This window comes from Scyliorhinus torazame, chromosome 5 (assembly GCF_047496885.1).
Source record: "Scyliorhinus torazame isolate Kashiwa2021f chromosome 5, sScyTor2.1, whole genome shotgun sequence".
NCBI classification, from domain to species: domain Eukaryota; kingdom Metazoa; phylum Chordata; class Chondrichthyes; order Carcharhiniformes; family Scyliorhinidae; genus Scyliorhinus; species Scyliorhinus torazame.
Genome location: NC_092711.1, coordinates 70,405,656 through 70,433,535, shown reverse-complemented (window position 1 = coordinate 70,433,535; position 27,880 = coordinate 70,405,656). Strand labels below are relative to the sequence as shown.

The window sequence follows — 27,880 nt, the reverse complement described above, 5'->3', positions numbered from 1 at the left end:
ACAGGTGGCCTGAGCGCAGATCCAGTAAGTCAATCACCGATGACAAAACCCGTGTCAGAAGGGGGTTCGGTGCGGCTGGATTGTGAATATACAGACTCCAGTATTGATTACATGCAATGGTATCAGCAGAAAGCGGCACATCCACCAATCTGGATTATTAGAAAATTCGTAGCTCTGAAGCAAGATGCAATTTCAGGTCGATATCTGGCGGCTGCTGACAAGTCTAAACAGAACGGTTACCTCAATATCAGCGCCCTCAGTGTGGATGACGGGGCGGTCTATTACTGTGCAGTGAGGCACGGCGTTAGAAAGCAGCTCGAGCCCCGTACAAAAACCTCAGCGATTATTTACAGCTAAACTAACCCTGCTTTCCTTTTCCTGTCTGCGGGAATTGTTCGAACGGGGCTTCACGAACAGTCAGGTCTATTTATCATAAAGTTTTATTGGTATCTCGGTCCTTCTACAAGTCATGATGCCGGCATTGGACTGGGGTGAGCACATTAAGAAGTCTTACAACACCAGGTAAACTTCAACATGTTTGTTTCGAATTACGAGCTTTCGGAGCGCAGCTCCTTCCTCAGGTCTACAGAGGAGCAATTTGGGAAATCACGAGACCCATCCCCAGGCCGCGATGTACATGGTCAATTAAAACTTGTAATACCCGGCTGCCAGCAGCGGTAATAACAACTCTCTGATCTGGAGATAATGTAGCTGGAAATTATAGTTTGCTCTTCCAGACCCGTTAACTCATGAGCCCAAGGCCGCTGAGTCTGTCCCGTACGTTCCTGTAAGAAAACAGAAAGTGTCAAACTCTGCTGTTATATTTAACACATTAAATTCTTAATAAGAATTTCAACAAGGACTCACGGAGCAACCCGATTATTATTATTATGTTGGACCATGGTGCCTGCTTTAGGCTTCAGTAGAAAATCGGTTTTTCGATCAAAAACTCCCCCCTTGCCTGCTGCTAGAGGGTCACTACGATACGGGACTTGCTTCAGAGGGGTGCGGCTCACGGTGAGGGTTACAATACTCCCGTCCCTCGGATTAATCCACAAGTCATGAACGCCCGGGACCGCCACAGCCTTGTACTTGTATGGTCCTTACAGATTGTTGCTGCACTGTCACGGGGGGGGGGGGGGGGCAGTATTGCTGACGTTGCCTTTTACCCGAGTGTCGCTGGTAATCAGAGGATTGACCTTCCCTGCTGAGCTGAACAGAGTCTGTTCTGATCGTCAGTACCGCGCTCCTGCTGCTACATTGAGCTGTCTACACCATTTTAGATCCTTCCTCTTCCTGTGGTCAGAAAGCTCAACTGTCCTGTGCCTCGGTCGGTAACAATATATACTTAAGTACAGGAATTTATCTGGATGTGAGTCATATTGCCATCATTCATAACTTTCTGCTGCGCAGATCCTCCCCAATCTGACGGAATATGAACGGTGCAGGCTCCTGGGATGATGACTGTATCTGTCAGGATCTATTCTATTGACTGAACTGTTGTGTGACGTCACAGTCCTCTGCAACCCTTACAACCCGTGCTGCTGGTCTGCCTTGGTCTGCTTTAAAAGTCAGCGATTTAGCCCTGTGCTAAACCAGCCCCTTTTCAGCCTTCCCGCTGTTCCACTGGGTCTTGGTGGTTCCAGTCTGACAGAAACGAACAGAAAAATAAAATCAAAATTCAACATCAGCCTCATATTGACCAACATAACGGCCACCTCGCCATCATCATTATTTTCTAATTAACAATAATATCAGGTTACACAGTGGGGGCGGGGGGGGGGGGGGGGGTCCGTGAGGAGAGATGGTGACGAGGAGAGCTGAGAGGCGTTTTCCCAAGTTCCTGCTTTAGTTGCTCTCACGAAATTATCTGTCAGAGCAGAAATCCAGATTCAGGAGCCACTGCTCGGCTGACCAAACCAATGACAGGGATCGAGCAGCGACAGCAATTTCTCCAATATCACAACGGTGTTAGAGCGGGATCAACAATCAGAAACTGTGACCGGGGACACCACAGACTCTAAACTAGTCGGGCTATGCGGTTATCAGGAGCAGGCGCGACTGATGGAGCGGAAATGGCGATGGTTCAATCTCTAAAGTTATGTGACCATCCTGCACCTGCTCACTGCTCAACTGAGTGAGAACAATTAGTGGGGGACTGGCATGAATCGCCCAGTTATAGACAATTAGGGAACGGAATGAGCATTCCGCTTACCGTACACGTGCCTATTTGAAAATGCTGTCCCAATCGTCTTTCGTACCCCAAATCTTCCATATTCCGTTTTCAGATTATGACAATCCCCTTTTGAAATTTGCTTTTGAATCTTCTTCTCTCATCATTTTACGCGTCGTGTTCCAGATGTTCACAAATCGGAATACTATAAATAAATACATTATTCTCTATCATATTTTTCCACGAAATCGGGATGGTTTGTCATTAGGACTGCTGCTTATTGCTGACTGTATCGGTTAGGATCTATTGTATTGACTGTGAATTGTTGAGTGACGTCACTGTCCTCTTCAACTCTTATTTCAGCCTCCCCGCTGTTCCATTGGGTCATGGTGGCTGCAGTCTGACAGAAACCAATAGAAAAAATAAAATAAAATTCAACATCAGCCTCATATTGACCAACAGAACGGCCACGCGCAACTCCATTATTATTTAATAACGATGATATCAGGTTACAAAGTGAGGGGAGATTGGGGGGGATTCCGTGAGGAAAATACCGAGAAGTGAGATGATGACGAGGAGACCTGAAAGGCGGTTCCCCGAGTTCCTGCTTTAGTTGTTCTCCAGGAAATTATCTGTCAGAGCAGAAATCCAGATTCAGGAGCCACTGCACGGTCAATCAAACCAATGACAGGAATCGACCAGCGACAGCAATTTCACAATAGAGATCAACAAACGGAAACTGGTGACCGGGGACACCGGAGACTCAAAGCTGATAAAAAATATGCGGCGGTTATCAGCTGCAGTCGCAAGTGAGGGAGCTGAAGTAGTGACGGTTGAACCTGTGACCATCCTGCACCTGCTCACTGCTCAACTCACTAAGAACAATATTGAGGGAAGGCACTTCCCTCCGGTGAGAAGGGGCCAGATTCAACTGACCCTCCCTGCCCCTATTTGATAGAACCATAGGTTCCACTGTACAGAACGAGGCCACGCGGCCCATCGAGTTCGCACCGGCCCCCGGAAAGAGCATCCCGCCCAAGCCTACATCTCCACCCCATCCCCGCAACCCAGCAGCCGAACACAACCTTTGTGGACATTTAGCATGGTCAATCCACCTAACCTCCACATCTTTGGGCTGTGGAAGGAAACCGGAGCACCCGGAAACCCACGCAGACATGGGGAGAACGTGTAAACTCCACACAGACAGTGACCCAAGCCGGGATTCGAACATGGGAGCCAGGAGCTGTGAATAAACAGTGCTAACGACGCTGTCGGAAATCATTGTGTTACCGATCGTTAGCTTCATAGTCTTGTACTTTTTTATATTTGACATACCCAGGATTCAGACAGAAGGTTCCAGCGATGATTTCTGCAGATTTAGCATACTTTTCTCGCATAAACATCAACAGTAACAAAGACAGTGTCTATACAGCTCCAGTTTAGATTACTGGGTAACATTCGAGCCTTGGTATGTTTTGCAGCAAACCCTGAACCCACTCAATCGGCAAATTCGTTTTAACAGATTTGGCAGCAGAGGGTGCGAATTTCAAGCACAGGCGTCACAAACCCACGTGATATTTGCTCTAAAGCCTGTATGGCTGGGAGACCAGTGAGGTCACAATAGGCTCCCCCTCCACTCTAACCCCCCGCCCTCGCAATGAGCTGAACAGAGCCCGGGCTCCCGCTCTTCTGTATGGCTGGGAGACCAGTGACGTCACAATAGACTCCCCTCCACTCTAACCCCCCGCCCTCGCAATGAGCTGAACAGAGCCCGGGCTCCCTCTCTTCTGTATGGCTGGGAGACCAGTGACGTCACAATAGACTCCCCTCCACTCTCACCCTCCGCCCTCGCAATGAGCTGAGCAGAGCCCGGGCTCCCTCTCTTCACAACCTCTAAGAGAGATTCAGTCTGACACGTTTCTGATAATACTGACGGCGCTGTGGCACAGTAAGTCCTGGATAATACACATCGAGACAGATTCGCATATTGATACACTTCAATGGCAATATAATTACAATCGGAAATATCTGTATGAAGTGCAGTTGGGAGGTTTCACAAACTCTCTCAGATATAGACACATTTACATCAGCTCTTGATATTTAATTCTCTCCCTTCACAGGCGGACTGTGCGTAGATCCAGTAACTCAGTCACCGGTGACAATAACTGCATCAGAAGGGGATTCGGTGCAGTTGAATTGTGAATATACAGACAAGAATATGTACCACATGGTATGGTATCAGCTGAAACCGGGACAACCGCCGAGTTGGATCATCGCTAACACTCTAGCATTGAAGAAAGTTGAGGTTTTAGGACGATATCTGGCGGTTGCTGACAAGTCTAAACAGAACGGTTACCTCAATATCAGCGCCCTCATTGTGCAGGACTGTGCAGGGGCGGCTATTACTGTGCAGTGAGGCACAGCGTTAGCTAGCAGCTCGAGCACCGTACAAAAGCCTCAGCGAGTCTGTACAGCTCCACTGTTTCCTTCTGCGCGAAGGATTTGATCTCCGATTTTCGAACGCTGTCAGGTGTGTTTATCCGACAGGATTTTTTGCTGCTTCCACCCTTGTACCGATAAACAATAGAGTCGTTTGGAGAATGTTGAGACTTATCATGCTGCGATATTTACAGTAACTTACCCCCAGCATATCTACCTCCCAGCAGAGGGACGATCTCAGATGTGGAGTTCGAAGCCGGAAAGTACCGACTGTTCTCCCAGGAGCCTTAACTCAGCTGAGCTCAGGGACGCTGACTCATCGGCACCTCGTATGTAACGAAATGGATCGAATGGTGGTTGGGGTGGGGTGGTGGGGGCGATGGCAAAGTGGCATTGTCACTGGACTAGAAATCCAGAGACCCAGAGTAATGCTCTGGGGTTGACCCTTAACTGCCCCTCAAGAGCGATTGGCGATGAACAACAAAAAAAATTCCTGTGATACTTAAGACATGATATATACAAGAGCATAGATTCACATGAGAACACTGCCAGCATTATCAGTCCGTAACATGAGGAGCACATGTTGCCGGGTTTAGGCTTGAATAAAAATCGATTTATCGAGCCATAATGTAAATAAAAACAAATTATAGCTGGAATCTGAAAAACTGGACATTCTCAGCAGGTCTGCCAGCACCTGTGGAGGGAGAAGGGAGCTAATGTTTCGAATCTGTGTGACTCTTTGTCAAAGCCGAGAATGTGGATGTTGAGTTGATTAAGGGTTTACCGAAATATAAACCAAGCCACAAATACGTCCCTGAAATCTACATTGCAGTGTTTAGACACTGCCTTCCTTATTGTTGAAGTTTATGTCAGAAAATGATGAGGGGCATAGCTAGGGAAGATAGGAAGGAACGATTCCACTTAGTAGTTGGATCAATAACCAGGGGGCATAGAGTTATGTTAACGGGAAGGATCTGGAGGAGATTTGAGGAAACAATTTTTACCCAGAGGGTGGTGGTAATCTGGAACTCGCTGCGTGAAGGGGTGGTAGAGGCGGGAACCCTCACAACATTTAAGACGCATTTAGATGAGCATTTCAAACGCCATAGCAAAGCAAGGTTATAGGCCGAGTGCTGGAATATTGAATTAGAATAGAAAGGTGCTTGATTGCCAGCGTATGCACACTGGGCCGAAGGACCTCTTTTTGATCTGTAAAGCTATATGGCTCTATGACTCTAAGTGGAAGGGTGAAGACGTCGAGCGAGGGAATTCCAGAGCGTTGTGTCCAGGCAGCTAAAGGCACGGCCAGCGATGATGCAGTGATTAAAATGCGCGGTGAAGGCAGTGAGTTCCACATTCCCATCACCGTCTGCGTGAAAACGTTTTTTCTCAAATCCTCGCTAAATTTCTAACTCCTTTTCTTTAATCTATGCCCATTGGTTATAGACACTGCTACGAAGGAGGAAAACAACGTTTCTTTCTACCCTCTCTATGCCCCTTATAATTGTCTACACTCTGGAAGATTGTCCTTTAAGGCTCTCCTTCTAACCAAACTCTTTGACCAAGCTTTTGATTATATCCCTGGATATGTCCATAGTTCCTATGACACTCCTTGGGACATTTTATTATGTGAAAAGCTCGACATGAATATAAATTGCTGCATTTGTTGTCGTTCATTGAGACCGGATAGTTTTCTGAGTGAGCGAGTCTGTATAGATCACTGAGTGAGCGAGTCTGTACACCAGGATATGAACAAGAAGCAGGAATTAAGGCATCGCACATCGATTCATCAATCTTACGCATGTTATAATCGTAAACTGGAATAACTGTGCAGGCGGGCCTCATTATTAATGCTTTTGAGTGTTGTGTTTTTGTTTACAATTTTTATCACTCTCAGTCAGGAAACTGAAGTATCGATGAGGACGCGCCCCCTGCTGAACAGTAGCTGGAACTGTCAATGTAACGTTGTTGTACGGGATCCACCATATCTCTGCAGCAGCGTGGGTTTCATGGCACAGAAATACACGGCGCTGTCGGAGATCATTGTGTTACTGATCGTCAGCTCGGTAGTCTTGTTCCTTTTATCAAACGTAGAAGAAAACCGATCATTGAGGTCGGTGTTCCTATGCACAGTCTGTCCAATAAGAAAAATCATGAACATTGGAACTTTCCGGGGCTGCTGCCTGTACCAGTACACATAAGGGTTAGGAGCACTTGTTTTCAAGGTGCAGGTTAATGCGACTTCGCTTTCCTCTTTATTTCAAGATTCCTTTTGTTCCACGGTATCTTGGTGGCTGCATTCTAATAGAAGTAACACCGATAATGACAATCAGAGTCAGCCTCATATTTAGCAATAAAATAATCAGCAAAAGAATCACTGTCATTTTACCAACAATAACATCTGGCTTACAACAGTCAGGAGGAGAATGGAGTGTTACTGGGAAGGAAATACTTATTGAGAAGTGAGATAACAATGAGGAGCGAAGCGAGACGTTGCCTCATGGTCCTTCTTGAGTTTGTATCTCTACAATGAGATAATCCTCTGTCAGAGACAGAAATACAGATCCCCGTCACACTGCACTGCTGATCCGGCCAATGAGAGGAATGAACCACCAGCAGCAATCTCTCCAGTAACACAATTGGGCCAGAGCGAGAGCAGCAACCGGAAGCTGTGGGCGGGGATACCGCAGTCCCAATATTGAGTGAAGTGTGCGGTGACTCTCAGCTGCACTCGGAACTGATGGAGAGGAAATAGCGACGGTTCAATCTTCATGACACCGTCACCACCCTGCACCTGCTCACTGTGCAAGTCACTGAAAAGAAATAGATCGGGAGGGACATGAACTGCCCAGAATCTAGAATCTTCGAGTTAGGGATGAGGCCACACGATCTATATTGCCCGAGACGCTTTGAAAGAGTTACCTTATTATTCTTTCAAAGACTGCATTTTCCACATAGCCCGGTAATTGCCTTTACATTTGTGTCCAATTTCCTTCTTAAAGTTTTTGTTGAATCTTCTTCCGCCATTATTTGAACTACGCCTTCTATGGTTTAACAATTCGCAGTGTAGATAATGAATAAGATTTTCCTGGGCTTTATTGTTCCTCAATCCTTGTATTACCCAAAGATCTGCTCGTGGGAACAGCTCCGTGTGATCTTCATTAATAGACCCACTTACATTTCACTAACTCAGTACATTCTCCCCTTTACCTTCTTTGACCTAAGGAGAGGGGCCCTGTGGCGCCATCCTCAGTTTCCTGCCTCTGGCTCCTTTGTCCTACAGTTTTGCAGCAAAGAAGAGGCCGTTTGGCCCGTCGTGTTTGCCCCGGCCACCAAGTACCGATCTGGTCTAAACCAATTTCTAGCACTTGGCCCGCAGCCTTGCTGCAATGGCGTTTCAAGTCCTCATCTAAATGCATATTAAGTGTTGTGTGTTCCCGCCTTGATCCCACTTACAGACAGTGTGTTCCAGCTTCTCACCACGCTCAAATGCCCTCGAAATTTCCTCCCCTTACCTTAAACCTATGCCCCCTGGTTGTTGATCCCTCTACTAAGGGGAAAAGTTCCTTCCTATCTACGTTCTCATAATTTTGAACACCTCGAGTAGGTCCTCCTCAGCCTTCTCTGCTTTAAGGACAATAATCCAGTTTCTGGATTGTCCGGTCCTGGGCATCTAGCCTCCGCTCCATCCTTTCCACTGTTTCCTTAATCGGATCCAGACATTCCCGTTTCTGTCTGGCGAAGCATTCCTGGATGACCTGCATCAGCTCCTCCGTTGATGGTTGGGCCGACACTCCAGGGGTCTGGACACCGACCATCTTGTCCACTGCTGAAGCCAACAACTGAAGCCAGCTCGAGCCTGTCTTTTTGTTTCTTCCCTTTCGATCCCTTCTGGCTATCTGTTCCATAAACCAATATATACAACAGACACTTGTTCACTGTTTCTTCAAGACCAGCGCTTAAAAGCGCAAAACAAAGTCGGGGTGAAAGGTCCGAATGTCTAGCTAGAGCGGGAACCACCAAATGTGCGACCTCATAGTCGCCACCGGAAGCCCCCATCTCCTTTCTTAACGTGGATGCTAAGCTGCTGGCAAAGCTTTTGGCCACTAGGATTGAGGATCGTGTGCCGAGTGTTATTAGGGAGGACCAAACAGGGTTCGTTAAAGGTAGGCAACTGGTGGCGAATATAAGCAGATTGCTCAATGTGACCATGATGCCCCCAGAGGTAAAGGAGGTGGAGGTAGTAGTGGCAATGGACGCGGAAAAGGCATTTAACCGGGTAGAGTGGGGACACTTATGGGAGGTGCTGGAATGGTTTGGATTTCGGGTGGGTTTCATCGACTGGATCAGGCTGCTATATCAGCCCCTGAAGGCGAATGTGAGGACAAACAGGACGACTTCAGACTATTTTAGACTGCACCGTAGGACGAGACAGGGGTGCCCCTTCTCCCCACTGCTGTTTGCGCTAGCTATAGAGCCGCTGGCAATTGCTCTGAGGGCTTCAGAGCGTTGGAAGGGGCTGGTTCGGGGAAGGGGCTGGGATGGAGCATAGGGTTTAATTGTATGCAGATGACCTGCGTTTTGGACCCGATGGCAGGGATGGATGGAATCAGGGCAACCCTGGCGGAATTCGGCCGGTTTTCGGGGTACAAATTGAATATGACAAAAAGTGAAATGTTTGTAGCTCAGCAGAGGGGCCAAGGGGACCGGCTGGGAGAGCTGCCGTTCCGGTTAGTTGGGGACAGTTTCAGGTACCTGAGAATACAAGTGGTGCGGGATTGGGGTTGACTACACAAGCTGAACCCGTCCCAGCTGGTAGATCAAATGCGAGGGGAGTTTCGGAGGTGGGATGTGCTCCCGCAGTCGTTAGCTGGGAGAGTAGACAGTTAAAATGACGGTCCTCCCGAGGTTCTTATTTGTGTTCCAGTGTCTCCCCATTTTCATTCCACGTTCCTTTTTTAAGAGGGTAAACAAGATCATTTTGGGCTTTGTATGGGCGGGCAAGTCCCACGAGTAAAGAGGGTGATGCTCGAGTGCAACTGGGGGGGTGGCGGGGGAAAGAGAAGGGGGGCTTGCACCACTGAATTTCAGCAACTATTATTGGGTGGCTAACATAGCCATGATAAGGAAGTGGGTGGGGTATCAGTCTGGGGGCGTTGGTGACAGCGCCTCTGCCGTTCCCGCCGGCGCACTTCTCCACCAGTCCTGTAGTGGTGGCAGCCCTTCGGATCTGGGGACAGTGGAGGAGGCATGTGGGAGCAACGGGAACATCGGTCTGGTCCCGGATGTGTGACAACCATTGGTTTGCCCCGGGAGGTTGACGGGGGTTTTGGGTATGGCAGAGGGCGAGGATTGAGCGGATGGGAGATTTGTTTTTGGAAGGGATCTTCCCTGGCTTGAGGGTGCTGGAGGCCAAGTTTGGGTTGACGAGGGGGAATGAATTCCAGATATTCAGGTGCGGGACTTTTTGCGCAGGCAGGTGCCATCTTTTCCACTCTTGCCACTAAGGGGGATCCAAGATAGGGTAGTGTCTAGAGGATGGGTGGTGAGGGAAGTGTCTCGGATATTTACAAGGAGCTCATGGGAGCAGAGGAGACGCAGAACGAGGAGCTGAGGCATAAATGGGAGGAGGAGTTGGGAGGGGAGATTGAGGAAGGCCTGTGGCAGACGCGCTGAGCAGGGTTAATGGGACTGCAACATGTGCCAGGCTTGGCCTGATTCAATTTCAGGTCGTCCACCGGGCCACATGACAATGTCCCGGATGAGCAGATTCTTCGGCGTGGAGGACAGGTGTATAAAGTGTCTGAGAGGACCGGCAAACCATGTCCACATGTTTTGGGTGTGTCCAAAACTTAGGAGATAATGTCAGGGGTTCGAGGACATCATATCTAGAGTATTGAACACGAAGGTGGCAATTGGTCCAGAGGTGGCGATTTTTTGGGTTTCAGTAGCCCGGAGGTCCAGGGGGAGAAAGAGGCCGATGTCTTGGCCTTTGCTTCCCTGATCGCCCGGAGACGGGTACTTCTAGCTTGGAGGGACTCGAAGCCCCTGAAGTCGGAAGCCTGGCTGTCAGACATGGCGAGTTTCCTGGGCTTGGAGAAAATCAAGTTCGCCTTGAGAGGGTCGTTGTTAGGGTTCGCCCGGAGGTGGCAACCATTCATTGACTTCTTTGCGGAGAATTAATCATCAGCAGGGGTGGGGGTTAGGGGAATGTAGTATAGGGCGTCATTTAGGCAGCTCTGGGTGGGGTGGGCTACGGCTATTGCACTATGTACTTTGTTTACTGTACAGCCCTTTTGTTTTCTTGTTCTGGAATTCTACTGTTTACAAGGCCGAAAAATACCTCATTGAAATTGTTTGTTAAAAACAATGTTTCAACACACTGCTTACTTTTTTTTTTAAACAAACAATTTTATTGAGGTATTTTAGGCAACTAGAAAAAGTGACATTGTACAGTACAAAAAAAGTCAAGACACAAATTAAACATAGTGCAAACCACGGCTCTGTTCACGCACGGACCTGCTTCAATATCCCCCTACTCTACTCTACTCTACCCTAGCCACCCACCCCCTCCTGCTGACGCTTACTCCTCTGCGAAGAAATCAATAAATGGCTGCCACCTTCGGGTGAACCCCAGTAGCGAACCTCACAAGGCGAACTTGACTTTCTCTAGGCTAAGAAAGCTCGCCATATCAAATAGCCATACCTCAGCCCTCGGGGGCTTTGAGTCCCTCCATGCTAACAGTATTAGTCGCCGGGCTACCAGGGAAGCAAAGGCCAGAACGTTGGCCTCCCTCTCTTCCTGGACTCCCGGGTCCTCCGAAACCCCAAAGATTGCCACCTCCGGGCTCATTACCACCCCAGTTTTCAATACCCGGGACATGCCATCTGCGAATCCCTGCCAATACCGCACGTTTAGGGCACGACCAGAACATGTGTACATGGTTAGCTGGCCCTCCGGCGCATCTAGCACACTTGTCCTCCAGCCTAAAGGATTTGCTCATCCGGGCCACCATCATGTGGGCCCGGTGCACGAACTTAAACCGGATCAGGCTGAGCCTGGCGTAGGGCTCTGCTTAGGGCTCCTGCCCAAATACCGTACTCCAGCTCCCCCCCCCCGCCCCGAGCAACTCCTCCCACTTAAGTTTCAGGTCCTCGGTTTGCGTATCCTCAGCTCCCATTAGTTCCTTGTAGACGTCTGAAACTCTACCCTCTCCCACCTCTCCCCTAGAAACTACTCCTGTCCTGCCTCCCCTTCGGTGGGAGACATGGGAAGGACGGCACCAGTCTGCGTACTGAACCCTCACCTGCAAGTATCTAAAGTCGTTCCCTCTCGCCAGGCCAAATTTCTCCAGGACCCTCATGCTGGAAAGCTCCCTTCCAGGAACAGAACCTCCATCCTCACAATCCACTCCCTCCTCCACAGTCGATATCCCCTGTCCATGTTCTCCAGGGCAAATCGGTGGTTGCCGCAGATTGGGGTCCACACTGATGCTCTTACCTCCCCTACATGCCTCCTCCAGTGGCCCCAGATCCAAAGAGCCACCACCTCTATCGGGCTGGTGGAGTACCATGCCAGCGGAAGCGGCAGAGGTGCCGTGACCAGGGCTGCTAAGCTAGTGCCCCTTCACGAAGCAGCCTCCATCTGATTCCAAACCGACCCCGCACCCACCATCCATTTCCTTATCATCACTGTGTTGGCCGCCCAGTAATAGTTGAAGTTCGGCAACACCAGCCCCCCTTCTCCGCTGCTCCTTTCAAGCATCGCCCTCTTCACCCGCGGGGACAACCCTGCCCATACAAATCCCAGAATAATTTTATTCAGTTTCTTAATGAAGGACCGCAAATAAAGATGGGGAGACACTGAAAAACAAACAAGAACCACAGGAGAATCGTCATTTTAACAGTCTGCACCCTCCCTGCCAATGACAGCAGGAGCGCATCCCACCTCTGGACCTCCTCCCTCACTCGTTTCACCAGTCGGGACAGGTTGAGCTTATGCAACCAGCCCCAGTCCCGTGCCAACTGAATCCCCAAATATCGGAAACTCTCCCCCACCAGCCTGAACGGTTGCCATAATACCGGTCATCCCACCATTGGGTCCGATACATATAACAGCAGATCATCCGTGTATAACGAGACTCTGGTTCCACTCTCCCCCGGACCAGCCCTTTCCAGCCCCTAGAAGCTCTCAGTGCAATTGCCAGCGGCTCTATGGCCAGTGTAAACAGCAGTGGGGAGAGAGGGCAGCCCCGTCTTGTCCCACGTTGCAGCCTAAAGTAATCCGATGTCGTCCTGTTCATCCTTACACTCGCCTCCGGGGCCTGATACAATAGCCTAACCCAGTCGATGGACCCCGCCCCGAACCCGAACCATCCTAGTACCTCCCACAGATAATCCCACTCGACCCGGTCAAAAGTCTTTTCAGCATTCATGGCTACGACTATCTCTACCTCCCTACTCTCCGGGGGCATCATAATCACGTTGAGCAGCTTTCTTATGTTGGCCACCAGCTGCCTCCCCTTTACAAACCCGGTTTGGTCCTCCATAATTACATCCGGTACACAGTCCTCAATTCTGGTCGCCAAACTCTTGGCCAGTAACTTGGCATCTACGTTGATCAGAGAGGTCGGCCTGTGTGACCCACAAGCCTCCGGGTCCTTATACCGTTTCAGAATGAGCGAGGTGGTGGCCTGCGACATCGTCGGGGGTAAACTCCCTCTGTCTCTTGCCTCGTTGAAGACCCTGACCAGCACCGGCCCCACTATCCCGGCAAATCTTTTGTAAAACTCCACCAGATACCCGTCCAGCACCGGGGCTTTACCCGGCTGCATGACCCTCAGGCCCCCCCAATACCTCTTCAATCCTGACCAGGGCCCCCAGTCCATCCACCAACCCCCTCCCCACTCTTGGGAAGGTCAGTCCATCCAGGAATCGCCTCATCCCCCCCGGTGGTTCCGAAGTGTACAGCTTCCTATAAAAGTCCCTAAAGACCTTGTTCAGCCCTGCCGGGTCACCCACTAGATTACCTTCCCCATCCACAACCCTCCCTACTTCCATGGCCGCTTCCCTCTTCCTCAGTTGCTGCGCAAGCATTCTACTGGCCTTCTCCCCATGCTCATAAATCGCACCTTTTACCATTAACACACTGCATATTTAACACAAATCTAATTTATTTGACTTTTAGCCAGAATATTAGCCCCTGTAAATGGGCTGGAGTTTGTTATCAGCAGAAAGAGACCCAAATGAACATAGTTCAGTCCTGAATGTGAGAAACTGCAAAATCCAATCACTGTCGTTACTTGTGGCCTCGTTGGTGTCTCAGCAGGGAGGATGACTGAGTGAATCCCTTCCCACACTGAGAGCAGGCAAATGGCCTCTCCCCAGTGTGAGTTCGCTGATGTTCAGTGAGGTCAGATGATCGTCTGAACCCAGTCCCGCAGTGAGAGCACCTGAACGGTCTCTCGTCAGTGTGAACACGTTGATGGTACATCAGTTCCCCAGAACTTTTATAGCACTTCCCGCAGTCTGGACATTGAAACGGTCTCTCATCAGTGTGAACTCGCTGGTGATTCAGCAGGTGGGATAACTGAGTGAATCTCTTCCCACACTTGGAGCAGGCGAATGGTCTCTCCCCAGTGTGAACTCGCTGATGTACAGTGAGGTGAGATGAGTGTCTGAACCCAGTCCCGCAATCAGAGCACCGAAACGGTTTCACGTCAGTGTGAACACGTTGATGGCACATCAGATTCCCAGAACTTTTGTAGCACTTCCCGCAGTCTGGACATTGAAACGGTCTCTCCCCAGTGTGAACTCGCTGGTGTCTCAGCAGGTCAGTTGACTGAGTGAATCCCTTCCCACACTTGGAGCAGGTGAATGGTCTCTCACCAGTGTGACTGCGTCGATGAATTTCCAGATGGGATGGGGAAGTGAATCCTTTCCCACAGTCCGCACATTTCCACGGTTTCTCCTCAGTGTGACTGCATTTGTGGTTTGTGAGGCTTGATGATCGAGCGAATCCTTGTCCACACACACAACACGTGTACAGTTTCCCCGCACTGTGAACGATGCTTTTTCCTTCCATGTTCAAAGTACGATGATATTCAGGATACGATAAACTGAGGAGTCTGGTGCTTGGTTTGAGTTTCCAGACTTTGAAGCCTCCCTTCAAACACCCTATGAAACGGATTGAAAAACAGAAAATAGGGAGTGAGAGAGAACCCACAAAAACATAAAGGCAGGTTGTGAAATTGAGCTGAATGAATCTGGTTATTGTGGGGCCGACACTTGGAAAAAGTGACCATGAAAATGGTTGAATTGTTATAAAACCCAATTGACCTCTTTGGGAGGAGAGAGAAAGAGGTGAAGAGGGATTTTGTATATCTACAAGACATATTAAGAGAGCAGTTGGCAAAGCAAATTCGATCTGAGCATCATCAAGAGTAATATTGATACTGAAACTATGCTTCTGGTGGCACATGGATTAGCACTGCTGCCTCACAACTCCAGGGACCTGGGTTCAATTCCGGCCTTGGTGACTGGCTGTGTGGAGTTTGCACTTTCTCCCAGTGTCTGCGTGGGTTTCCTCCCACAGTCCAAAGACGGGCAAGTTAGGTGGATTGGCCTTGATAAATTGCCGCTTAGTGTCCAGGGATGGGCAGGTTAGGTGGGGCTATGGGGCTACAGGGATAGGGTAGGGGTGTAGGCCTAGGCAAGGTGCCCTTTCAGAGAATCGTTGCAGACTTGATGGGGCGAATGGCCTCCTTCTGCACTGTTGGAACTCTATGGTTCTAATTCTATTCTACGAATCTTTCTAAAGCTCTGGTCACCACTCTTCAGGAAGAATGTGAAGGTTCTTGGAGAAGGTGCAGAGGAGATTTACCAGAATGGTTCCAGCAAAGGAGGTTGAGGGGAGATTTGATTGAGGGCCACAACATTATGCCAGATTTCCATCAGGTGGACAAAGAAACTCTGTTTCCATTCACTGATCGTACAAGCACTAGGGACACAGATTTAAAGTTTGGGGTAAAACCTGGATTGAACTATATAAGATCCTGAGGGGTCTTGACAGGTGGATGTGGAGAGGATGTTTCCTCTTATGGGAGAATCGAGAATGCAGGCATCACTGTTGCAAAGTGAGGGATCACCCATTTCAGATGGAGATGAGGATTTTTTATTCTCTTGAGGGTTGTAAGATTTTGGAACTCACGTCCTTAAAAGGCAGTGGAAGCAGAGACCTTGAATATTTTTAAGGCAGAGCTGGATAGAGTCTTGATGAGCAAGGAGGTGAAAGGTCATCAGGGGTAGGCAGGAATGTGGAGTTGAGGTTAGAATGAGATCAGCCGCAACCTTATTGAATGCTGAGCAGGCTCGAGGGGCCGAGTGGCCTGTTCCTAGTTTGTATGTAAAAGGTACAGGAGATATGAGGTGATATGAGATGTATGGTTTTACAAAGCGTGTGGAATGACCTGAAACTTGCTGCCTATGAGGGAGTTTGAAAATAGATACAATGAATGATTTGATTTCAAAAGGAAATTGGATAGACGTCTGAGGGAAATAAACCTACGAGGATACAGGGATAGAGCAGGAGAATGGCACTGACTGGATTGCTCCAGAGAGCTAGCAGGACAGTGATTGACCGTCAGCCAAACAACCTTTATCCCATTTTCAATATTTTTATATCTGCTGAAGAGAAATGTTCAAAGGGGCTGGTTTAGCTCACTGGGCTAAATCGCTGGCTTTTAAAGCAGACCAAGGCAGGCCAGCAGCACGGTTCAATTCCCGTACCAGCCTCCCCGAACAGGCGCCGGAATGTGGCGACTAGGGGCTTTTCACAGTAACTTCATTGAAGCCTACTCGTGACAATAAGCGATTTTCAATTTTCATTTCAAGAAAATTACAAAAAAACCTTTTGGACTGGAAAAGGGAATGAAGGATGACCTGATCCTGTAAGATTATGAACAGGTTTGATATGATAGACAAGCGGAAGATGTTTCCACTGGATAAGAATAAATATGAGTTAGTCATTAGTTAATCGAATGTGCAGTTCAAGAGCAGTTCAGACGGAGATCACTCATACTTTTCACGTGTGCAAAGGGATTTCCTCAGTTTTCCCACTGGCTAACACTCCAACTTTAAATGCCCAGGCCATTTGATCCGATTTCAGCACATTGTTATTGACGAGGGGCAGTTTAACTATTCTGTCCAGGGAGACAAAAATCACTGTTCACCTGAACCTGCTCAGACCCCAACACGTTAACAACTCCCTGATCATGTTTGGTCTGTTGTCAATCACACCCAGGACAGACCTGTGGTGGACGGCCTGTACTATTTAGTTGCTTTATTAATTTATGTAATAAATTTCTTACCTTGGCCAAATGGTACCAATCGTAATCGGTTGGCAAAGCATAGTTTCTATCTGCAATATCGATTTCAATGGCTGGGGTATTACTCATCATGCATAGCAGCTGAGAATGTGCCCTATCCACATTACAGATGGTCCTCGCACATGCATAGAGCCCGGCTGTGACCAGCGCATGCGTAGTTCAGGTTGTCGCTGACGGTGCGAGGGGCGGGATATAAACAATTGAGCGACTTTCAGGATTGGAGCCGGTGGGTGGCCGGGGAGCAGTAGAAGCTGCGGAGTGAGCTGGGAGGCTTCATAAATACCCCGTGGAGGCTTCAACTCCTGAGGAAAATGTTAACGGTCCCGTCTTAAACAGCACCAAACAGAGAGAGAGCTGAGCGGTGACAGGCCCGGGTTACCGGCCGCCATCTTTACAGAGGACAAGGTGCCGCAGGGCGCATGCGCTGCGAGTCTGGACCGGATGCCAACTACATAAGAACATAAGAACTAGGAGCAGGAGTAGGCCATCTGGCCCCTCGAGCCTGCTCCACCATTTAATGAGATCATGGCTGATCTTTGTTGACTCAGCTCCACTTTCCGGCCCGAACACCATATCCCCGAATCCCTTTATTCTTTAGAAAGGCATCGATCTTTTTCTTAAAAACATTTAATGAAGGAGCCTCAACTGCTTCACTGGGCAAGAAATTCCAGAGATTCACAACCCTTTGGGTGAAGAAGTTCCTCCTACACTCCGTCCTAAATCTACCTCCCCTTATTTTGAGGCTATGCCCCCTAGTTCTGCTTTCCCCGACCAGTGGAAACAACCTGCCCGCATCTATCCTATCTATCCCCTTCGTAATTTTATATGTCTCAGTAAGATCCCCCCGCATCCATCTAAACTCCAATGAGTACAGTCCGAGTCTACTCAACCTCTCGTCATAATCTAACCCCTCAACTCTGGGATCAACCTAGTGAATCTCCTCTGCACTCCCTCCAGTGCCAATATGTCCTTTCTCAGGTAAGGAGACCAAAACTGAACACAATACTCCAGATGCGGCCTCACCAACACCCTATACAATTGCAGCATAACCTCACTAGTCTTGAACTCCATCCCTCTAGCAGTGAAAGACAAAACTCGATTAGCCTTCTTAATCACCTATTGCACTTGCACACCAACTTTTTGCGACTCGTGCACCAGCACACCCAGGTCCCTCTGCACAGCAGCATGTTTTAACATCTTACCGTTTAAATAATAATCCATTCTGCTGTTATTCCTCCCAAAATGGAAAGCCTCACACTTGGCAACATTGAATTCCATCTGCCAGACCCGAGCCCATTCACCTAACCTATCCAAATCCTTCTGCAGACTTCCGGTATCCTCTGCCCTTTTTGCTTTACCACTCATCTTAGTGACGTCTGCAAACTTTGACTCATTCCACTTGGTCCCCAACTCCAAATCGTTTATGTAAATTGTGAACAACTGCAGGCCCAACACTGATCCTAGAGGGACCCCACTAGTTACAGGTTGCCAACCAGAGAAACACCCATTGATCCCCACTCTCTGCTTTCTGTTAGTTAACCAATCCTCTACCCATGCTACCACTTTACCCTCAATGCCATGCATCTTTAGTTTATGCAGCAACCTTTTGTGTGGCACCTTGTCAAAAGCTTTCTGGAAATCCAGATATACCACATCCATTGGCTCCCCGTTATCTACTGCACTGGTAACGTCCTCAAAAAACTACCAAATTAGTCAGACACGACCTACCCTTTGTGAACCCATGCTGCGTCTGCCCAATGGGACAATTTCCCTCCAGGTGCCCCACTATTTCCTCCTTAATGATAGATTCCAGCATTTTCCCTACAACCGAAGTTAAGCTTACCGGCCTATAATTACCCGCTTTCTGCCGACCTCCTTTTTTTATACAGTGGTGTCACGTTTGCTACTTTCCAATCCTCTGGGACCACCCCAGAGTCTAGTGAATTTTGATAAATTATCACTAGTGCATTTACAATTTCCCTAGCCATCTCTTTTAACACTCTGGGATGCATCCCATCAGGGCCAGGAGAATTGTCTACCTTTAGCCCCATTAGCTTGCCCAACACTGCCTCCTTAGTGATTACAATCATCTCAAGGTCCTCACCTATCATATCCTTATTTCCATCAGTCACTGGCATGTTATTTGTGTCCTCCACTGTGAAGACTGACCCAAAAAACCTGTTCAGCTCCTCAGCCATTTCCCCGTCTCCTATTATTAAATCTCCCTTCTCATCTTCCAAAGGACCAATATTTACCGTAGCCACTCTTTTTTGTCTTATATATTTGTAGAAGCTTTTACTATCTGCTTTTATGTTCTGAGCCAATTTACTTTCATAGTCTACCTTACTCTTCTTTATCGCTTTTTTAGTAGCTTTCTGTTGTCCCCTAAAGACTTCCCAGTCCTCTAGTCTCCCACTAATTTTTGCCACTTTGTATGTTTTTTTCTTCAATTTGATACTCTCCCTCACCTCCTTAGATATCCACGGTCGATTTTTCCCCTTTCTACCGTCTTTCTTTTTTGTCGGTATGAACCTTTTCTGAACACTGTGAAAGATCGCTTGGAAGGTTCTCCACTGTTCCTCAACTGCTTCACCATGAAGTCTTTGCTCCCAGTCTACCTTAGCTAGTTCTTCTCTCATCCCAATGTAATCGCCTTTGTTTAAGCACAAAACACTAGTGTTTGATTTTACCTTGTCATCCTCCAACTGTATTTTAAATTCCACCATATTGTTGTCGCTCCTTCCAAGAGGATCCCGAACTATGAGATCATTAATCAATCCTGCCTCATTACACAGGACCAGATCTAGGACCGCTTGTTCCCTTGTAGGTTCCATGACATACTTTTCCAGGAAATTACCCCGGGCACATTCTATAAACTCCTCCTCAAGGCTGCCTTTACCAACCTGGTTAAACCAATCGATATGCAGATTAAAATCTACCATGATAACTGCTGTACCATTTCTACATGCATCCGTTATTTCTTTGCTTATTGCCTGCCCTACCATCCTGTTACTATTTGGTGGCCTATAGACTACTCCTATCAGTGATCTTTTCGCCTTACTATTCCTGATTTCCACCCAAATTGATTCAACCTTGTCCTCCATAGCACCAATATCATCCCTTACTATTGCCCGGATGCCATCCTTAAACAACAAAGCTACACCACCGCCCTTACCGTCCATTCTATCCTTTCGTATAGTCTGATACCCTTGGATATTTAACTCCCAGTCGTGACCATCTTTTAACCATGTTTCAGTAATGGCCACTAAATCATAGTCATTCACGATGATTTGCGCCATCAACTCATTTACCTTATTTCGTATACTACGAGCATTCAGGTAAAGTACACTTATGCTGTTTTTTATGTCTTTGTTATGAATCCTAACACCTTGATCAGTAACTTTTCGCAATTTATTTTTCCTCTTACCCTTTCTCCTAATTTTCCTTGTCTTTGAACCCATAACTCTACATAATAACCTGTCACGTAACCTGCTGCCTTGATCTCCATTAACCATTATACTGTCCATAGCTTTACACTTCCCTTCCCCCAACTTGCTAGTTTAAAGTCCTTGTGACCAACCTATTTATCCTATTCGCTAGAACACTGGTCCCAGAATCGTTCAGGTGAAGACCGTCCCAACGGTACAGGTCCCTCCTGCCCCAGTACTGATGCCAATGCCCCATGAAATGGAATCCCTCTTTCCCGCAGCACTCCTTTAGCCACGTGTTAACATCTCTAATTTTCTCAACCCTATGCCAATTGGCATGTGGCTCGGGTAGTAATCCAGAGATTATAACCCTGGAGGACCTGCTCTTTAATGTAGTCCCTAGTGTTTGATAATCCCCAAACAGGTCCTCTTTCCTAGTCTTACCTATGTTGTTAGTCCCAACGTGGACCACAACAACTGGATCCTCCCCCTCCCTCTCCAAAATCCTTTCAAGCCGATCAGAGATGTCCCTCACCCTGGCACCGGGCAGGCAACATACCATGCGGGACTCTCGATCTGGCTTACAAAGGATGCCATCAGTCCCCCTAATTATAGAATCCCCTACAACTACCACTTGTCTTTTTGCTCCCCCTCTTGAATGGCTTCCTGTACCACGGTGCAGTGGCCAGTCAACGCATCCTCCCTACAGCCCTCTTCCTCATCCACACAGGGAGCAAGTACCTCATACCTTGGACAAGGTCAAGGGCTGAGGCTCCTCAACTCCTAAACTCAGGATCTCCCTACCTGCCTCCCTTGCAGTCACACCACTCTGTCCCTGACCACTGTCCGAATTAACAGAACTTATTCTACCGGGTGTGACTGCCTCCTGAAACAAAGCGTCCAGGTAATGTTCCCCCTCCCTGATGTGCCACAGTGTGTGCAGCTCGGTCTCCAGCTCATCAATTCTGAGCCGAAATTCCTCGAGCAGCCAACACTTGCTGCAGATGTGGTCACTGACGGTCTCAATGGGATCCACCAGTTCCATCATCATACAGCAACAGCACATCACCTGTCCAGCCATATTCAACTAGTTAATTAATTTAAATATTTTTTTCTCCAAAAATTTGTTTATAGAACCTCAAGGATAAACTCGAACACCAACCAAAACACAGCCACTCACCTGAACTCAGTCACTCACCTAAACTCAGACGCACTCTGTTCCAATCAGCACTCAGTCACTCACCTAAACTCAGATGCACTCTGTTCCAATCAGCACTCCGTGTCTAAAGGCACTCCTGCCACACCTTTTGTGTACTCACCTCTCCCAGCACTGTCCCGGCTCTCTCCTCCCGCGCTTTTTAAATCTCCCGGCTCTCTCCTCCGGCGCGGTTTTCGCTGTCCCGGCTCTCTCCTCCCGCGCTTTTTAAATCTCCCGGCTCTGTTTTCGCTGTCCCGGCTCGCTCTGCTCCCGCGCTGTTTTCGCTCTCCTGGATTGACTGACTGGAGTCTCCAGGATTTGATTTGATTCATTTGTGGGATTCACTGGCTGGGCCAACATTTATTGCCCATCCCTAATTTCCCTTGAACTGAGCGGCTTGCTCGGCCATCTCGGAGGGCATTTAAAGAGTCAACCACATTGCTGTGGTTTGGAATCGTGTCGGCCAGACCAGGTAAGGACGGCAGATTTTCTTTTCCATTCATTCACGGGATGTGGGTATCGCTGGCTGGGCCAGCATTCACTGCCCAGCACTAATCACCCTTGAACTCAGTGCATCTCAGAGAGCATTTTAAGAGTCAACCGGCTGACTGGATCTGGAATCACATGTAGGCCGACCAGGTAAGAATAGAAGATTTCCTTCACTGAAGGACAGGAGTGAACCAGATGGGTCTTTTCAACAATCAGCAATGGTTTCATGGTCATCGGTAAACTTTCAACGAGTTCAAATTTCACCTTCTGCCTTGGTGAGATTCATGGGTCTTTACAACAATCGACAATGATCATAGAATTTACGGTGCAGAAGGAGGCCATTGGCCCCATTAGGTCTGCAAAGTATCGAATTCAAATATTACCTTCTGCCTTAGTGAGAGTCAAAGCTCGGAAATCATTAGGACAATGCTGCCTGAAATGATGGCAGAAACCCTCATAACATTTAAAAAGTATTCAGACAGACATTTGAATTGATGTAACTTAAAAAGCTACAGACCACAATCTGGAAATTGAGATTAGGCTGAATACCTACTTTGTAGCCACGATGAGCTGAATGAAATGCAACAGGAACAACAAACTTTAATAAAATCCGGGATAGTAACTCTCACTGCAAACAAGGTCAGCAGTTTGCCCAGTTTAGCTGCCAAGTATGCTAATGCAGTCATTTTAAAATTTACCTGCATACGTAAGAGTACTGTGGTGAACCACTGTGTACACCTATATTAGGGGATGTAAGGTAGGATCTGCACTACAGGTTCGCCGGTAGCCTCTGCCGGCTGGCTCCATCCACTAGGAGCTGTATAAATATGCGTGTCCTCCATTGATCTGCCATTTTGCCAGCTGCAGTAGGAGGCCACACATCTGACTGCAATAAAGCCACAGTTGTACCCAATCTGAGTCTTTGTGCAATTGATCGCGCATCAATTTATTGCAGTCAGCTTTTCAACGAAATGGATATCAAAATCAAACCAGATCGCCTGCAGCTGGATCTGCACTCACCCGACGCCAGAAAGGACCTTACTCACTGGCTAGCTTGTTTTGAAGCTTACATCAACGCTGTGATCCCGATGCCAACGGAGGCTCAGACGATAAACGTCTTGTATTCTAGGTTGAGCTCCAGCGTGTTCCCGTTGATCCAGGACGCCTCAGTTACGCGGAAGCGATGGCACTCCTAAAAGAACACTATGCGCAGAAAACAAACACGCTCTTTGCAAGGCACGTACTCACCACTCGCTCTCAACTCCCTGGTGCGTCCATCGAAGACTTCTGGCGGGCCCTAATCCCACTCGTCCAGGACCGTGACTGTCAGGCTGTTACGGCCGCTGAACATGCTAATCTCCTCATGCGCGATACTTTCGTAACAGGGATTGCGTCGGACCGCATCCGAGAACGACTGCTGGAAGGGGCCACGCTTGACCAAGCGGAGATGAAAACGTTAGCGCTCTCCAGGACGGTCACATCCCGTAATGTCTAGGCATACCCCCCTCGCCACGCGACCTACCGTCCTACCCCTTCTGGACCCCGCAAACAACCCCCCAGCTGGGGCCCAGCCTAGCCAATCCGCCTAGCCGCATGCCGATCCACACACCCAGGGGGTCCCCGCTGCTACATCTGTAGTCAACAGAAGCCCCCCCCCCTGCCAACTCTGCCGGGCCCCCACCTCCACTTGCAAGTCCTGTAGTAAAAAGGGCCACTTCACAGCTGTGTGCCAGGCCCACGCAGTCACCGCTTTCGTGCCCGCTATCGCCCCCTCCCCCTGCCAAATGCACAATGGGCGCCGCCATCTTCTCCTCCCGGGGCCATTTGTGGGCAGTCGGTGCCGCCATCTTCCCCCCTCAGTCCACATGCGGCCATGGGCACCGCCATCTTGCCCAGCACCACCAAAGTGCATCCCATGGGTGCCGCCATCTTGTCCCGCCCTGTAATGTGCGCCGCATAGGCGCCGCTATTTTGTTCCCCACAGGACCTCCGGACATCCCACAATCTGGGTCGCTGACACTCTCCATCCAAAACATCTGATGACCACCCGCAGCTCACCTCGATGACGCTGGACCAATCTCGTCCACACAACCGGGCCACCGCTTCGACAACGGTGAAAATCAACGGCCACGTGACCTCTTGCCTGCTCGACTCCGGGAGCACCGAAAGCGTCATACACCCAGATACAGTAAGGCGCTGCTTCCTTGCAGTCCAACCCGCCAATCAAAGGATCTCCATGGCCTCCGGATACCACTCCGTCCCGATCCGAGAGTTCTGTATGGTCACTCTCACTGTTCAGGGCGTAGAATTCAGCGGTTTCCTTCTCTACGTCCTTGCTAATCTCTGCGCTGCACTATTGCTGGGCCTGGATTTTCAGTGCAATCTCCAGAGCCTCACCATTACATTCGGCGGGCCCCTACCTCCACTCACCGTTTGCGGTCTCGCGACCCTCAAGGTTAACCCCCCCTCCCACTTTGCCAATCTAACTGCGGATTGCAAGCCCGTTGCCACCAGGAGCAGACGGTACAGCACTCAGGACAAGACCTGCATCAGGTCCAAGGTCCAGCGGCTGCTTCGGGAACGCATCATCGAGGCCAGCAACAGCCCCTGGAGAGCCCAAGTGGTAGTAGTAAAAACTGGGGCGAAACACAAAATGGTCGTGGACTACAGTCAGACCATCAATCGGTACACGCAGCTCAATGCGTGCCCCCTCCCACGCATATCTGATATGGTCAATCAGATTGCGCAGTACCGGGTCGTCTCAACAATTGACCTGAAATCCGCCTACCACCAGCTCCCCATCCTGAAATCGGACCATACGTATACTGCCTTCGAGGCGGACGGTCGGCTTTATCACTTTCTTTGGGTTCCTTTCGGCGTCACTAACAGGGTCTCGGTCTTCCAAAGGGAGATGGACCAAATGGTCGACCAGTACGGTTTGCGGGCCACATTTCCGTACTTAGATAATGTCACCATCTGCGGCCATGATCAGCAGGACCACGAGGCCAACCTTGCTAAATTCCTCCGCACCGACACTCTTCTCAACATTACGTATAATAAAGAGAAGTGTGTGTTCAGCACGACCCGCTTAGCCATCCTCGGCTATGTAGTCCAAATTGGACTTCTGGGACCTGACCCCCGAACGCATGCGCCCCCTCATGGAGCTCCCCCTCCCCCACTGCCCCAAGGCACTCAAACGCTGCCTGGTCCTCTTTTCCTACTACACCCAGTGGGTCCCAAACTATGCAGACAAGGCCCGCCCATTCATACAGTCCACTCAATTTCCCCTCACGGCCGAGGCACAACATGCCTTCGCCTGTATCAAAGCTGACATAGCCACGGCCGGGATGCACGCAGTGGACGGGGCACTGCCCTTTCAAGTAGAAAGCGACGCTTCAGATGTCGTCCTTGCCGCCACTCTAAATCAGGTAGGCAGACCCGTGGCATTCTTTTACTGCACCCTTCATGCCTCTGAAATTCGGCACTCATCCGTCGAAAAGGAGGCCCAAGCTATCATTGAAGCTGTGCGCCATTGGAGGCATTACCTGGCCGGCAGGAGATTCACTCGTCTCACTGACCAACGGTCGGTAGCCTTCATGTTTAACAACACGCAGCGGGGCAAGATCAAAAATGATAAAATCTTACGGTGGAGAATCGAGCTCTCCACCTATAATTACGAGATTTTGTGTCACCCCGGCAAACTCAACGAGCCCCCAGATGCCCTCTCCCGAGGTACATGTGCCAGCACACAAGTAGACCAACTCCGGGCCCTGCATGACAGCCTTTGTCACCTTGGGGGGGGTCACATGGTTGTACCACCTCGTCAAGGCCGGCAATCTGCCCTACTCCATCGAGGAAGTACGGACAGTAACCAGGGAATGCCAGGTCTGTGAGGAGTGCAAGGCGCACTTCTACCGGCTGGACCGTGCGCGCCTGGTGAAGCCTTCCCGCCCCTTTGAACGCCTCAGTGTGGATTTCAAAGGGCCCCTCCCCTCCACCTACCGTAACACGTACATTCTCAGTGTGGTCGATGAATACTCCAGATTCCCCTTCACCATCCCATGCCCGATATGACGTCTGCCACCGTCATAAAGGCCCTCAACACCATTTTTGCTCTGTTCGGTTTCCCCGCCTACATCCACAGTACGAGGTCTTACAACACCAGGTTAAAGTCCAACAGGTTTGTTTCGATGTCACTAGCTTTTGGAGCGCTGCTCCTTCCTCAGGTGAATGAGCCATTCACCATAGCCATTCACCTGAGGAAGGAGCAGCGCTTCGAAAGCTAGTGACATCGAAACAAACCTGTTGGACTTTAACCTGGTGTTGTAAGACTTCGTACTGTGCTCACCCCAGTCCAACGCCGGCATCTCCACATCATACATCCACAGTGATAGGGGATCCTCATTCATGAGTGATGAGCTGCGTCAGTTCCTGCTCAGCAGGGGTATTGCCTCCAGCAGGACGACCAGCCACAACCCCCGGGGTAACGGGCAAGTAGAAAGGGAGAATGGGACGGTTTGGAGGGCCGTCCAGCTGGCCCTAGGGTCCAGGAACATCCCAGCCTCTCGTTGGCAGGAGGTCCTCCCTGAAGCACTCCACTCCATCCGGTCACTACTGTGCACCGCCACAAATAACACACCCCATGAACGTGTTTTTACCTTCCCCAGGAAGTCCACATCTGGAGTGTCGCTCCCGACTTGGCTCGCAGCTCCAGGACCGGTCCTGCTCCGTAGGCACGTCCGACTCCACAAGGCGGACCCCTTGGTGGACAGGGTACACTTGCTCCACACCAACCCTCAGTATGCCTACGTGGAGTTCCCCGACGGCCGCCAAGATACTGTCTCCCTCAGGGACCTGGCACCATCAGGTTCCACCCCAGCACACTCCCCCGCCCATGCGCCTCCCTCCCCTCTCCCGGCGCTACCAACATTAACCCCACCAGGCCCATCCCCCCCCCCGCCCGCCCGCCCCGCCCACACAAGAGGATGAAGAAGATTTTGGCATGCTCCCGGGGTCATCCGACTACTGGCCAGCACCAGCACCGACATCGGCGCCACCGTTACGTCGCTCGCAGCGAATTGTCAAAGCACCGGATCGACTGAACCTCTGACGGCTCTGGACCGTCAAAATGGACATTTTTTTCCTTTCCCACTCATATTATAAGACACTGTACATAATTTGCAACGTTGTATATAGTTCCACACCACCCCCGCCGGACTCATTTTTAAAGGGAGTGAATGTGGTGAACCACTGTGTACACCTGTATTAGGGGATGTAAGGTAGGACCTGCACTACTGGTTCGCCGGTAGCCACTGCCGACTGTCTCCGCCCACGAGGAGCTGTATAAACATGCTGACCTCCATTGATCTGCCATTTTGCCAGCTGCAGTAGGAGGCCACACATCTGACTGCAAAAAAGCCACAGTTGTATCCAATCTGAGTCTTTGTGCAATTGATCGCGCATCAAGTACAACAGTAAATTATTTAATTACACCGATCACATTGGGGAAGTTAGCCTCAAATTTAACCCGGAATGGTCATTAAAAATTTCCTAGTCACTCTGATATCTGAAATCTTTATCCACGGACAGAACAGACAAACCATTTTACCTCCCAATGATATTCAGGTCCTGATGATTCGAGTAACTCAGTCAGACGATGATGTGATGTTTGGTTTGAAGTTCCCGTTAGTAAATCCTCCTCTTTCGAAAGGGGTTTCCAAAGGAATTTCACTCTCAGTCCAGGAGAGAAATTCACAATATTCTCTCT

At 49.3% G+C, this 27,880-nt stretch overlaps 1 long non-coding RNA gene across 1 annotated transcript; it reads right to left on the bottom strand.

Moving 5' to 3' along the window:
• Positions 1 to 27,880, bottom strand: LOC140418361 (uncharacterized). Its single transcript, XR_011944968.1, has 3 exons — positions 27,722 to 27,880; positions 2,216 to 2,573; positions 1 to 785 (listed from the first exon to the last, which is right to left on the bottom strand). It is a non-coding gene; the product is annotated as an uncharacterized lncRNA (long non-coding RNA).